General features: G+C 33.7%; 1 non-coding gene across 1 annotated transcript; it reads left to right on the top strand.

Annotated features, from left to right (window-relative positions):
* Positions 1-6788: 6788 nt before the first annotated feature.
* Positions 6789-6895, top strand: LOC136221228 (small nucleolar RNA R71). The gene has a single exon (XR_010685006.1). It is a non-coding gene; the product is annotated as a small nucleolar RNA R71 (small nucleolar RNA).
* Positions 6896-16410: the final 9515 nt, after the last annotated feature.

The following is a 16410-nucleotide window of genomic DNA, read 5'->3' as shown; positions in this document are numbered from 1 at the left end:
ATGTTATTGAGTCTTTCGTCTCAAGGCATTTCAAAGCACAAAATTTCTTTCCCAAACCTAAACTAATATGTGAGATATATTAAATTAAAATAAGTACTTAGGTTAATTATTTGCTTAGTTACGCCCGAGATAAGGGTGGTCTTGATCGTAACTTTATACGTATTTTATTGCTTTGTGTTTGCTTAAGAGGTACCGACCATGCCATGGGTGGACGCAATCGTTACTTTAAACTTATACACGCTTATTATTTTTTTGCTTTTAACGTTCCTTCCATACCTCGATTGTGATAAGGGTGGTAGCAACCGTGGCCAAAAGTAAACGGTACTTAATTTTCTTCCCTTTCATACCTCGATTGTGATAAGGTTGGTCTCAATCGTGGCCAAAAGTTAAGAATTCAACTAATTGATTAATTAATATGAATTATAAAATTGAAATTGGGAAAAAAAAGATAGCACATTCATCCTATATTGACTTAAAATTCAACATGTATTATGGCTAAAGTTTCCTTAAAAACTTCAATTGGTGTTAATGTAAGACGAAATCAAACCGAGCTAAAATTGTTAGTTCAATTTAATGCCTATAAACCTAATTGAAAATTTAAAATAAGATTTATTGTATCATGAATTTCATGATATAAAATAGAGATTGAAAATAAAGAATTTATTTAATTAAAATACATTCACTCGAGACGATTTTACTTAAAATCGTATCGGAGATTTGTGAAAAATTTGAAAAATATTACCCGTATACGTATAGAAATATTCTTTCTAACGATAATGATAACCTAAAAACAATCATAAGTTAAAAATATTTTAAACATATAAAAAAAATGTAACGTTATGAAAAATAATGTTTAAGAAATTGTGTTGCAATATATGTTGCATTTGCATAAAACAAGTGTTGCAAAATGTTGCTAAATAATATTTTCGTTGCATTTATTCGTATATATGTAAATGATATATGTATATCTCCTCCCACACTTAAATTGGACCATGTCCTCATTGGTGCAAAAATGGAGAAAACATAAAAAGTAAGGACGAAATAAGGCATACGATAATAAAGATATAAATTGTAGCAAATGAAACATTTAACATAAAATTAAAAATGGAAAATTATACCAAACATAGGAAAATTAAAATTGTACCAAATTATAACAAGATAAAAATAAACTTAAAGAAAACAACCTATGCTTGAGGCGGGGAATCCGGAGGTGTAGGTGAAGTCTCCACATTTCGGCGTCGGAAAAAGGAAAACATCCGATGCCGAGTCGATCTATGCTCACGCCTCAAAAGGTTGAGGTTGTCATTCATCACCATGTTGTTTTCTACCAAATCATCAATTCTTAAGTTCATTTGACGATTGTTGGAATTGATTTGGTTCAAAATCCTCCGCAAATCCACCGGATCATCCGCTTGAGGTAGCATTGTGCCTTGAAGGTTTGTATTTGGTAGGCATGGTGTTGAATTTGAAGAAACAAAGTTTCTGTACTTAATGAAAAATGGTGTTTTTGAAGAAATCAGAAATCTGATAAAGATGAAAAGAGTTGTAACAGAACTTGAATCTTCTAGGACTAATTTATAAGATTTTAGATGAAAAGAGGTGTTGTTTTAATCATGAAAAGTTATAAAATTACACCTTTCGAGAATGAAGAAACTTAAGGTTTCGTTTGTCAAAGGGTTCGTCTAAAGGTTTAGGATGATTCAGACCTGAATGCGCAGGAAAAACGCGTGTCGCGACCGAGAATTCCAAATTCGCGGTCGCGACACGCTGATTTCCTTGCGGAAATCAGGCGTCGTAACCTATTTCCTGATTCACGGTAGAGAATTTATTATTCTCGGTAAGTTCAGAGAAAATCTAACCTATTTGGACAAATCTGAAAAATAGAATTCTCGGCAGAGAATTCTAAATTCTCGGCAGAGAATTGCCTGAAACTTCAATTTCATTCAAATTTCCTAAAATTAAATCTAAAATCATGAAATAAACATATTTTATGCATTTAAATCATAACATAAAGTCATCTAATCACAAAAATTGGCATTTGGAAAAATAAAATAAAATAAAATAAATTAAAAAAAATAATAAAAATATGAACAAAAATATAAAAAGAAATAAAACAAAATAAACTGTGATCGAAAAACTGAGTGATTTATACGTCAGATAATCTAGTTACGAACGAAATTCCTATTTGTGAAATATTTTCGTAATAGATTTTACATCGATTACCATTAACTTTGAAACGAATTCCATTAGGACCTTCCAGTTTTAAAAAACCATAATCGAACGTTTTGACGACTAAATATGGTCCTATCCATCTGGACCTAAGTTTTCCTGGAAATAAACGAAGTCGTGAATTAAATAACAACACTTTATCCCCAACATTAAAGTGTTTGACTTTAATTTTGGCATCGTGCCATTTTTTCACTTTTTCTTTATAAATCTTTGCATTTTCGTAAGATAGATGGTGTAACTCATCTAACTCATTTAAATCGAGCAAACGTTTCTTACCTGCTTGTCGTAAATCAAAGTTAAGTTCCCTAATAGCCCAAAAGGCTTTATGTTCTAATTCGACTGGCAAATGACATGCCTTCCCATACACTAAGCGGTATGGAGTCATTCCTATTGGTGTTTTAAATGCAGTACGGTATGCCCATAACGCATTATTTAGTTTACAAGACCAATCTTTTCTTGAGGATAAAACTGTTTTCTCTAGAATCCATTTGAGTTCTCTATTTGATATCTCTGCCTGACCATTTGACTGAGGATGGTATGGCGTTGATACGCGGTGGCGTACTCCGTATTTTTTCATAAGTGTTTCAAAACTTCGGTTTATAAAATGAGTACCGCCATCACTAACGATGACTCTTGGACAACCAAATCTACAAAATATATCGTCAAGAAAATTAACGACAACTTTAGAATCGTTCGTCGGGGTTGCAATTGCTTCAACCCACTTTGAAACATAATCGACGGCAACTAATATGTAAGTTTTACCATTAGAAGGAGGAAAATGTCCCATGAAATCTATTCCCCACATATCGAAGACTTCAACTTCTAATATGGTTGTGAGGGGCATCTAATCTTTCCTTCCTAGATTTCCTGTTCTTTGGCACTTATCACAACGAGTAATAAATGAACGGACGTCTTTAAACATCGTAGGCCAAAAGAAACCACATTCAAATATTCTAGCTGCTGTCTTGTTAGCTCCATTATGTCCTCCATAAGAGCTAGAATGGCATTCCGACATTATGAATTCAAATTCATTTTCACCAACGCATCTCCTAATTATCCCGTCACCACAAGTTTTGAACAAAAAAGGATCTTCCCAAAAGTACTGTTTAATGTCGAAGAAAAATTTCTTCTTTTGTTGGAAATTTAATCCTTCCGGAACAATATTGGCTGCAAGATAATTAGCAATATCCGCATACCATGGTGACATGACGCTTTTCATTTGATAGAGATGTTCATCAGGGAAATCATCTCGTATACCGTTAGTTTCACCTATAGGACCGTTCTCATCTTCAAGTCTCGATAAATGATCGGCGACAAGGTTTTCTACTCCCTTTTTGTCTTTTATTTCTATATCAAATTCTTGTAACAATAAAACCCATCTAATTAGACGCGGTTTTGCATCCTTTTTAGCAAATAAATATCTTAATGCTGCATGATCAGTATAAATAATAACTTTCGAACCTAACAAGTATGACCTAAACTTATCACATGCAAAAACTACAGCTAACATTTCTTTCTCAGTTGTGGTGTAGTTTAATTGTGCACCGGAAAGTGTGTGACTTGCATAATAAATGACATGAAGTTTCTTATCCTTCCTTTGACCTAAAACACATCCGACAGCTAAATCACTTGCATCACACATAATTTCAAATGGTAAATCCCAATCGGGTTTAGCAATAATAGGTGCACTGACTAAAGCTGTTTTCAATGTTTCGAAAGCTTTAACACAATCTTCATTAAAATCAAAGGTGGAATCTTTCATGAGTAGATTAGTGAGTGGTTTGGAAATTACAGAAAAATTCTTAATAAATCTTCTGTAAAAACCGGCATGTCCTAAAAATGATCTTACTCCCTTAACAGTAGTTGGAGGGGGTAATTTTTCTATTACTGAAGTTTTTGCTCTATCCACTTCTAATCCTTTTTCAGATATTTTGTGACCTAAAACAATTCCTTCGTCAACCATGAAATGACATTTTTCCCAGTTTAATATCAAATTTGTTTCTTCACACCTAGACAAAACTTTATCCAAGTTTTCTAGGCACGAATCAAAAGAATCTCCATAAACTGAAAAATCGTCCATAAAAACTTCCATGATATCTTCAATGAAATCATTAAAAATCGCAGTCATACAGCGTTGAAATGTTGCAGGTGCGTTACATAGACCAAAGGGCATTCTCCCATATGCAAATGTTCCGTAAGGACATGTGAAGGTTGTTTTATCTTGGTAATCCGGGTAAATGTATATTTGAAAGAATCCGGAGTAACCATATAGAAAACAGTAGAAAGCATGACCAGCTATCCTTTCGATCATTTGATCAATGAAAGGTAGAGGAAAATGATCTTTCCTAGTTGCTTTATTTAGATTTCTATAATCTATACAAACTCTCCAACCAGTGGTGGTTCGTGTAGGTATTAATTCACCTTCTTCATTCCTTACAACTGTTATGCCTCCCTTTTTAGGTACACAATGGATTGGACTAACCCATTCACTATCCGAAATAGGGTAGATGATTCCATTGTCCAGAAGTTTAGTAATCTCATTTTTGACTACTTCCTTCATATTTGGATTTAGGCGTCTTTGCCTACCTGCTTTAGGTGGCTTATCTTCTTCTAAGTGAATTCTGTGCATTACGATGCTCGGATTAATACCTTTTAAGTCTGAAATTTGCCAACCCATACTTCCTATCCTATTTCTAACAACTTCTTTCAATTTCTCTTCTTGATCTTGTGTTAATTTGTTAGAGATAATTATAGGTAGAGAATCGCCTTCCCCTAAGAAAGCGTACCTCAAATGATTTGGTAATTCTTTAAGTTCTAATTTAGGTGGAACTATAATCGAAGGCGGAACTGGTCCATCTTCTCGAATCAAAGGTTCTGGGTCCTTATCTTCTAGTTCCTCACTCATTATAGGTTCTATTAATTCTTCTTTTTGAACAATGTCATTTACACATTCTTCAATTAAATCGAGTTTCATACAAGCGAAATCTTCCATAGGATATTTCATCGCTTGGTTCATATCAAACTCAATTTTATCGTCTCCTATTCGTAAAACTACTTTCCCTTCCGACACATCAACTAGAGCACGTCCTGTGTTCATGAATGGTCTACCAAAGATTAGCGGACAATTTACATCATAAGCAAAATCTAAAATAACGAAATCGGTAGGAAAAATAAATTTGTCAACTTTAACTAAAACATCCTCAATTATACCGTATGGTCTTTTAGTGGTTTGATCCGCTAATTGCAAAACCATATTGGTACGTTTGATGTCTTCTTCTAAGCCTAATTTATTAAAAATAGATAATGGCATCAAGTTAATGCTTGCTCCTAAATCACAGAGACAACTGGGAAATTCTATATCGCCCAATTTACACGGAATGGTGAAACATCCTGGATCTTTGAGTTTAGTAGGCAAATTACTTGACACAATTGAACTACAATCCTCGGTTAGCGAAATGGATGAAATTCCTTCCCAACTGATTTTCTTTGAAATTAAATCTTTGAGGAATTTACCATAATTGGGAATTTGCGTAATCGCATCCATAAACGTTAAATTAATATGCAAATTTTTAAGTTTGTCTAAAAATGTTAAAAGTTGTTTATCATAGTCCTTATTGCGGACTTTGTGTGGAAAAGGTGGTTTGGGTACAAAAGTTTTTGTACTAGAGTCAATTGGTGCATCTTTTTGTTTTAATGTATCTTCTTTGGGCTTTGGTAAATCAGTTCCAGGTAAGGTCGAATTTTCGGACATTTCCGGGTCTAAGTAATTTTTCCCTGAACGAAGAGTGATAGCCTTAACATGCTCTTTCGGATTTTCTTCCGTATGGCTTGGAAGACTTCCCTCTTTGCGGGATGGAATTGATTTAGCGAGTTGTCCAATTTGAATCTCCAAATTATGGATGCTAGATGATTGGTTTTTAATAAGCTGATCGAATTTATTCTCGATCCGTTTAAAATCATCGTCGTGATTACTTATTTTTCCGCTCATAGCATCAATAAATTTGTCAATTTTAGAAGATAAAGTGCTAATCGTATCTCTTGATTGATTTTGATAATTAGCAGTACGATTTTGACTAGCATTAGTATTATTATTATTATCTCTCCAGTTAAAGTTAGGATGATTTCTCCACCCAGGATTATATGTATTGGAGTAAGGGTTATTAGGTTGGTTTTGCCCTTGGACAAAATTTACCTGTTCAATTTCACTCATACCTTCGTAGTCCACATCCGTTTGGATTGTCTTACCATTAGAATCACACGGTGCCATAAACCTATCAATTTTGTGCGATAAGGCAGAAAACTGGGCTTGCAACATCGCAACTGGATCAAGATTCACTATACCTTTAACTGATGACATAGTTGAGGATGATGGTTTCGCTAATGGTACGTGTCCACGTTCCGCGGGCCAAATACTGCTATTGATTGCCATTTCCTCCAAAAGTTCTCTTGCTTGGGCAGATGTTTTCTTCATGAATAACCCTCCAGACACAGCGTCCAATGAACCTCTAGTTGTAGGATTTAGTCCATTATAAAATGTTTGCATTAAAAGTTCAGCGGGCAACTGGTGGTGTGGGCATAAACGTTGAAGTTCTTTAAAACGTTCTCAAGCCTCATAAAGAGTTTCATTATCATTTTGAGAAAAAGATGTTAACTCTTTAATGACTCTTGCGGTTTTTGCTAAAGGAAATTTTTTTGATAAAAATGCTTGGGCTAATTGCTCCTAAGTCTCAAATGATGCGGCTGGTATAGAAGTTAACCATTCTTTGGCTCGATCCTTCAAAGTAAAAGGAAAAAGACGAAGTTTGATTGCTTCTGCAGTTACATCAGTAATTTTAAAAGTGTCACAAATTTCTAAGAAATTTGTCCAATGGGTGTTAGGATTTTCGTTAGGTAACCCGTAAAATGTTACGTTATTTTGCAACATATTAAGCAATGCTGGCTTAATTTCAAAATGGTGTGCATTAATTTGGGGTCTAACTATACTGTTTGTTACACCGGCCACTCCTGGCCTAGCGTAATCCATAAGTGTGGCCATAACTTCTGGCTCGGTAATTCTAGTTTTTATTGGGGTTTTGTTTTTGTTTTTCTTTTCTTTCTTGTTCTTTTTAAGAGTTCTTTCAATTTCTGGGTCAATAGGATCTGGTGACGTGCCTGAACTTCGAGAACTCCGCATGAACCTGAAATTTCGCACGAATCGAAACTACCTACAAAACAGAATTTGAAAAATAAATATGTTAGTAATTTAAAATAAATAAAATATAAAAGTTTGAATAAGTATAAATAAACCTAGATTTGAAATAAAACACGAAAGATTTAAAATTTTGTCGAAAATTTTGGCGTTCCCCGGCAACGGCGCCAAAAACTTGTTGAGCGATTTCCGCAAGTGCACGGTATACGCTTGTAGTAATAAAAGATATCGATCCCACAGGGAACGTTTTTCGAAACAAAACTTATTTATAATCGGTTAAATTTACTTTAAGGTTTATAATATGGAAAATCGTTTAATCGGTTTTGGTTTTGATATTGCTAGAATGAGAATTAGGTTAGAGTATGAAAACGTTAGAAAATACTCTGATTTAAGAATGAATTTGCAAGATAGGAACATTTAGTACTTTTTAGAAAAGTAAACAAATGTATTTGTTTGCATTAAGCAAAGAAAACAACTTTAAACTTTGTATGAATTATAAAGATGAAATAAATGACGGAACCTCTAATTATTTGGCTTTGAACATGACAAAACCCTATTCGGGATAATTGCCCTTAATCAAATTAAAACTCTTTCGAGATAATAATTTGCCTAAGTGTTCAACAAAGTTTCCTTGTAAAGATTTTGAATTAAATACGTTTTAATGAAAACACCAACATCCACTTCGGATCCTTTACCAAAGTGCTGCATAACAATCTATCGAATAGAACAGACTTTATTAGATGAAATGAAATATAAATTGATACAAGTTTACAAAGAACATGGAGCATGGAAACATTCGACGGCTTGCAAGTGAACGGGTTGTCAATCCTTTCCTTGGGTTTCGTTAGAGTTTGTCAGGCTCAGGGGCGGATCCTCTACTCAATCTTCTCGTTGAATCTTCGTAATAGAGACTGGGTCGGTCTACTACCAAAATGAAAACTAAATTGGAACAATGTCTAAACGCTACTAAACTTGTTATTATTGAATAAACAATGTGTGTACAACATATTGCTTTTTATAGAATCGAAATCTAACTTCTGAATCACTTGACTCGGAATTTCTGCATAAATTCTATACTAATCTCTTTCTTCTACATATCTTCAACTCTCCATCAACTCTTTATTTATAGATGTTGAAGAGTCTTGATTGAAGTGTCGTGTCCATTGTGAAGGATCGTATCCGTTGCGAAAGGACGTCTTTATCCACCCGAACGATCGTGTTTCGTCGAAAATAAAAGTGTGTAACTAGGCCTCTACAGACTCCTGCTCGTACCGAGAATATTAAATTCTCTACCGAGAATGGGGGAGCATCAATTGGTCTTCAAACGAAGGGAAGGAGAAGCTGAAGAACGCGTGTCGCGACCGAGAATTTGGGGGCCGCGGTCGCGGCACGGAACGTTTTTCACTTCTTCGGCTTTCGTTCTCGTCCTTGACTTGGCGTTATTAATTTTCGTCGTCTTCGACTCCTTTTGTAGGGTTTTTCTTCTGTTTTTGAGCTCTTTTCATTCCTATTTGGATTTTACCAAATATTTATGTACCTTGCATGAAAGAAACATATTCGAGAGTAAAAACTTTCTAAACAGTTATAAATAGCATAAATTCGTAGCAATATTGATGTAATTATTGATGATATTTTAGGTATATTTTGGGCTTAACATTAGATCTGACAATTTTCGTGTTTGAGTCGTGTTCATTTCGGGTTCGTGATTAAAAGAGTAAACTCAAACTCAACCAAAAAACTTTCATATCATAATCGTGTTAATCTGTTCGGATTAATATCGATTTTGTGTCGTGTTTTCGGGTTACATGTAATTTTGTTATTCATATATATTAATGATGACTTTTGAAAATATAAGTAGACTATTTTTAAATACTTTGTGTCATTTTTATATTAGTATGTTAATTCTAATCATCGAAAAGCCGGTTAATATCAAATTAGGGGGTCATTTGATGTGTTTATAAAAATTTAGGAGGTTCGAATCATATTTGCAAGTAATAATTATAATTTTATTATTTTTATTAATAAAGTGACATATAAAAATATAAGAGAATATAGCAATAATTTAAATATTCGTGTCATTTCATGTCGTTTTTGAGTTAGCATATCAACCCTAACCTAACCCAAAAATTTGCGTGTCAATTTCATATCAATCAAAAAATGTCACATTATCTACTAAGTTAAACCCAAACACTAAAATTGTATGTCGATTTCGTGACGTGTAATCGGATCATGTGTATTTTTACCACCTCTATGTGTCGGGTATGTGGCTACATGGACTTACATAAATATTACTACCAATATAGCACATTGACTCCCTAATCTATTTTTAAATTAATCAAGACATTAGAAACGTGAGTTCAGTGTAGGAAGTTATTGATAATTGTTAAAGGTGACATGAATAGGGATGGTAATAGGTAAAGGTATCGCAATGAGATTATCTGAACCTTGTGTAAAAGGGTTTGGGACGGATATATATGAGATTAACCCTCCGGATACCCGCTACGCGCTACTCGCCATATATCAAAATGAAGATTATCATTGTATGAAAATGAACTATTTATTTTTAGCGTGTTTTAATTTCTTGATAATTTGAATAATTTAAAATGTTTGAATTTAGAATGATTGTTAAATTTATGGATGATTTTTTAAATTTGTGGGTGATTTGTTACATTTATGTTTTGTTAAATTTATAATTTATTTGTTTTATGTGTTGACTCTTAACGGATAAAGGTACTTGCAAATTAAATGAGACATGTATGAGATTCAAAAAGTATATTTGTTATGGTAATGGGATGAAACACGTAACTCAAAAAATAAACGGCTAAGGATATGAAATTGATATTGCCTCCAGCTATCCCATCTGTTACGGTTCCTAGACATAAAGGATCAATTATGTTTTTTTTTAATAAGGTTATATCGTAATCTTTAATTCATTTCCATTTCTTTGTTATGCATGTTAGAGATAAATATACTTATTTATCTCTATGATAATTAGTTAAATACTTTTAAATTATTAGACACAAAGTTTGTTAAGTTTTATCTCTATCATGTGTATCTAAGTTGGGTTTATGTAAATCCTATATATAAATAGAATACCTAATACACTTCCGAATCAAGGGAATTTATTTTTACACAATACAATTCTTCTAAACCATATTCTACTCTTTCAATTAAACTTGCTTCAATATAGTATCAGAGCAAGTCGCTCCTAATGCTCCAGTCGTCACCGCCTGAGCTTCTGCGCCCTTCCCTATAGCCGACGATGCCACCGTTGTAGTCCCCATCTCTGTCGCCGCTGCTCATCCCACCGCCTCTGTTCCTCTCTCCCAATTTGCTTCCGTTTCTCATATACCAGAATCATCTAACCTAAGATTGTTTGCTTTTACCTTGATCACATATAACTCTTCTTCGATTCAACCCTCTTCACAACCATGACACTTCCAATCACCATTTGTTTCTAACCAATCCTCTGCCTCCTGAATCACCTATTCTTGCTCTAACTCGCAAGGAAATTCCTATCCCGAACCTCAATCTATCCCTCATCAGATAACCTCATTGCGACCTTCATCAATCTCTATAGGAGAAAATCTACCACCGAACCGAATTTTCATCCACCGAGCTCAGTTCATACCTGAGACCAATTCACATCTTTTTTCGCTGCCTCGAATTAGGGTAGATAATTTTCTAATACTGATTAAACCGACAACAAACTGTTGCTCCAGGAAAACCACCACTTGTCACTACTGTAGCTGCAGCAGTAGCTGTCGCAACCGCAATAGTCGAGCTAGCAGCCGTACCAGCAACTGCCCATGCCCTTTCTGCTACACCAGTCACACCAACACTTTCTCCTTTTTTGCGTCTTCTTCATCTGCTGTCCACTAATCTAAATCTTCTTATCAAATTAACACCAAGCAATTATCGGGCTTGGAGGATGAATATTGAGGCCATATTGCAATCTCACCGTCTCTTCAATTATGTGGTTAGTCATACACCGCCACCACCCAGGTATATCTTTAGAAATCCTCAGTCTACTGATGTGTATGATGATGTGTCCAATTACTGATGTGTATGATGATGTGTCCAATCATGTGTATGATGAATGGAATGATGTTGAGAATATTGTTAGAGCTTTGTTGTTAAATTCTATTACTCATGAAGTATACCCAACTATTACTTGCTTCAATTTTTCGCATGATATTTGGTATGCATTGGAACAAACTTTTGGACTTGTGTCGGGTAGTCATCAGTTTCAACACAGTTTAGACATGTATGATCTTAAAAAGAACGATATGATTGTCAGTGAGTATATGAAAAAGATCAAAACAATTATGGATGACTTGGCTGCTTCGGGAAACCTTTTTCCAATACACTTATTACCACCCTAATTATTTAAAAATCTTGGAGAGAACTATCATAATACCATCCAAACATTAATTACTCAGAAAGGGGCTAGCATCGTTGATTTACGTGATCATTTGGTTGTCTATAAGGGTTTGCTTAACAGTACACGTCCCCTGCACGTGGTTCCATCTATTACACCAATTGCAAATGTCAGTACTATATCTAATGATCAACAAAATCCAAAGAAAAAGTGTGGCAATTGTTTTAAGTGTGGGGATGTTAATCACTGGGCGAATAAATGCAAGAAACCGAATCAAGGTCATTTTGGTCCTTCACATGGATTTGGACCACGTCCATAGGCCCACTTGGCATAGCAACTACAGTATGACCCATTTAGTGGTGCACCAGTCTTGGTATCCAGACACGGGTGCCACTCACCACATGACAGTTGACCTTGCACATATTCAATATATGCAACCGTGACATGATCAAATGCAATTTGGCAAAGGGCAAGGTTTGAAAATTTCCCATTCCGGTCACACTAAACTTCAGAATTTATTTATTAATGATTTTTTTATGGTACCCGAACTTACTAAATCTTTATTATCTGTTAAAAAATTCTCCAAAGATAATGCCTGTTATTTTGATTTTTGGTACGATCATTTTCTTATCAAGGACCGGGTTTCCAAGATAATCATGTTGCACATACCAAGTAAGGATGGTTTGTATGTCACTTCCGTGTCTAAATTTTTAGAATTTATATCTTGATAGTAATATATATTATAATTATTAGGTGTGTGATTTTTATTTGGTGCTATAGGAAAAATTTGGAGTTAATTTGATGGTTTTAGGTGTAAATTAAAAGTTTAGAGTAATATTTAAAAGATTATATAAAGATGGAGGATCAAACAGGATATTTTCCAAATTTGGATATATATCCAAACTTTTGAAGAGGTGATGGGCGAAGATCACCATTTTCTTTTCTTTACTTTCCTGTTTTCTTTTCTTCGCCGTTCTTCGACCGTTTCTCGATCATTTCTTTGATTTACGGAGATTCGACCGTCCGAATCACTCGAAATTAGAATAATAGCATCCTTATATATAGATCTAAGTCCTAACCGAAGAGTTTTTAAGATTCGGCAGTGTTTGGAGGGAAACGTCTTGGACAGGAGTTAGAGGAGAATTGAACGGGTGAATTTTCTTCAATTAGTAGCCAATGTAAGTAACTATCAACTATATTTTGAGTTTTATGTATATAGATATATATAATCAAAGAAGTTTCAGAAATTGATATTTTAGGGTTATGCAGGAATTTTGTAAAATTGGGGTTTTTCATGGTTTTACTTTTTACTGTGAAATTACGGTTCAAATGAAGCTATTGATTATGCTTCTATGTGTATTGCAGATTTTACTGGATTATGTTGATTTAATGCTTAATTTGGTTGATTTACATATATACATATATGTTTTTGGTTTCAATGTATATATATATATTGAACGAAATGAATTTGTTGATTTCTTATGAATTGTTTTTGGATTGAGAAATCTGTTGCGGTTATTATTATTTTGGATTGAAGTCCAAATATGATTTTTATGATACAAAAGGGCTAATTGAAGCCAAACGATTTATGATTATGAAATAGTTTGGAATTTGATTATGAAAGGAAATTTGAGCACGTTATGATTTTATGATTTTATATCCATCGAGAGTTATCCGGATCGGTGGTTTTATATTTGAAGACCATGTTCAGTGAGGGACATGGCCTGTGTACATAGTCTGAAGACCTATTGGGTATGGCAGCGAAGTGTTGGGTAAGACCATATGGGATAGGCAATGTTAAGAGACGTCTCGACTATATATGTGGTTATGGATTGATACTTAAGGGGAGAAACTCGAGGATGGATACAATGTTTTAAGTTCATTTGGATTATGTTTTTGGTTATGATTGATTTTGATATAAGGTTTTGAACTCAAGAATGGATACAAGATTATATATTTTTGGTTTTTGGTTTAGTACTGTGACTATATTATGAACTTAAGTTTTGAGTATATTCTATAAGGTTTTGATTAAATCCCTTTATAAATGTATATATACAGTTATGTTAAGTAAAGTTGGTTTTTATAGCTGATAGTTTCTTACTGAGATTTTTGTCTCACGTTTTTAAATGTTTTAATGTTTTTAGATGAGAAAGTACATGATATAGAGAAGGTTACCGAACGATTAGGCGAGGTTTGGAAGTTGGTTGCTTATTGTTAGAATTATGGTTAGAACTTTGCTATTTCAATTGTAATATAATATGATATTATGATATTGAGATAAATTGGAGACTCCTAAGTGTTGATTATGATCTTTTTATTTCACGTTCGATGCCGATTGAGGTCGTCAAGGGTCGGGTGTGACAGTTTGGTATCAGAGCTCTAGGTTAAATTCTTCGGACCTAAGGTGGATAGTAATTGAAGAATATTGATATTTGGTGATAACTAAGAAATAATCGATCGCGATTGAGGAATATAGGTATTTGGTGCAAGCGAAAAAATAATTTGAAATTTTTCGAGGATTGAGTAACTAGCTAATGAGGGGTAGAAATGAGATTTGATGGTTAGCAATATCTAGGTGTATGACAAATAGTAAATTATTTGATATTTGGTGATGGGTTATGAGTAAGTCATAACATTGAGTTAGAGAGATAGAGAATTGTCTATATAGGAGCTGCGGGAAAATCAGATTCGTACCTGAATCTTGTGATGCATTTTTAGACTAGATATAGGCTGAATCTATCATAGAGTCCTAAATGAAAGTTCTTTATTTTTATCTTACGTTTCCAGGGGTTTCTGAATTGTCTTATTCGGACTCTGTATGAAGAAGTTACGCTGGAAACGATATATGTTGGTCATTTTAGCTCTAAACCAGAATTTGGTTTATGTTTTGATTTTTCTACTTATTTGAGAGACACTGCCTACTGGTTTATAAAATATACGTATCTCAGATTTGAAGTAAGGTTAGAAGACTTTGAAATGATATGATGAGTTTTGAAGTTAATATATATGTGATTAAGAAAGCGAAAATGTGAAGATTTCAATTAATTGTTTTGGAGGTTGATTATAAATTGGAGATTATGATAGGAGTTTAACAAGTTATGGAATCTTAATTTGAATAAATGATATTCGAATTCAAAGTGGACATCTATTGTTGAACTTTATCGGGTTGAGGTTTAGAATTATTAAGAGTTATATAAATGATGTTTCGAGAGATGTGGATATGGATAAATGATGGAGTTAATGGAAGAAAACATTAGAATTTGTGGTCTTATGATGAATCTTGATAATTTAAAGTAACTTCGTAATCGTGAAAATGGTTTCGGAAGAAAATTAAGATAGATTAGAGAATATGAATTTCGAGGACGAAATTCTTTAAGGTGGGGAGATTTGTCACGTCTGTGTCTAAATTTTTAGAATTTATATCTTGTTAGTAATATATATTATAATTATTAGGTGTGTGATTTTTATTTGGTGCTATAGGAAAAATTTGGAGTTAATTTGATGGGTTTAGGTGTAAATTAAAAGTTTAGAGTAATATTTAAAAGATTATATCAAGATGGAGGATCAAACCGGATATTTTCCAAATTTGGATATATATCCAAACTTTTGAAGAGGTGATGGGCGAAGATCACCATTTTCTTTTCTTTACTTTCCTGTTTTCTTTTCTTCACCGTTCTTCGACCGTTTCTCCACCGTTTCTTTGATTTAAGGAGATTCGACCGTCCGAATCACTCGAAATTAGAACAATAGCATCCTTATGTATACATCTAAGTAATAACCGAAGAGTTTTTAAGATTCGGCAGTGTTTGGAGGGAAACGTCTTGGACAGGAGTTAGAGGAGAATTGAACGGGTGAATTTTCTTCAATTAGTAGCCAAGGTAAGTAACTATCAACTATATTTTGAGTTTCATGTATATAGATATATATATAATCAAAGAAGTTTCATAAATTGATATTTTAGGGTTATGCAGGACTTTTGTAAAATTGGGGGTTTTCATGGTTTTACTTTTTATTGTGAAATTACGGTTCAAATGAAGCTATTGATTATGCTTCTATGTGTATTTCAGATTTTACTTGATTATGTTGATTTAAGGCTTAATTTGGTTGATTTACATATATACATATATGTTTTTGGTTTCAATGTATATATATATTGAACGATATGAATTTTTTGATTTCTTACGAATTGTTTTTGGATTGAGAAATCTGTTGCGGTTATTATTATTTTGGATTGAAGTCCAAATATGATTTTTATGATACAAAAGAGCTTATTGAAGCCAAACGATTTATGATTATGAAATAGTTTGGAATTTGATTGTGAAAGGAAATTTGAGCACGTTATGATTTTATGATTTTATATCCATCGAGAGTTATCCGGATCGGTGGTTTTATATTTGAAGACCATGTTCAGTGAGGGACATGGCCTGTGTACATAGTCTGAAGACCTATTGGGTATGGAAGCGAAGTGTTGGGTAAGACCATATGGGATAGGCAATGTTAAGAGACGTCTCGACTATATATGTGGTTATGGATTGATACTTAAAGGGAGAAACTCGAGGATGGATACAATGTTTTAAGTTCATTTGGATTATGTTTTTGGTTATGATTGATT

Source organism: Euphorbia lathyris, chromosome 2 (assembly GCF_963576675.1).
Source record: "Euphorbia lathyris chromosome 2, ddEupLath1.1, whole genome shotgun sequence".
Lineage (NCBI taxonomy): Eukaryota > Viridiplantae > Streptophyta > Magnoliopsida > Malpighiales > Euphorbiaceae > Euphorbia > Euphorbia lathyris.
This window is presented reverse-complemented; position numbering and strand designations above follow the sequence as displayed.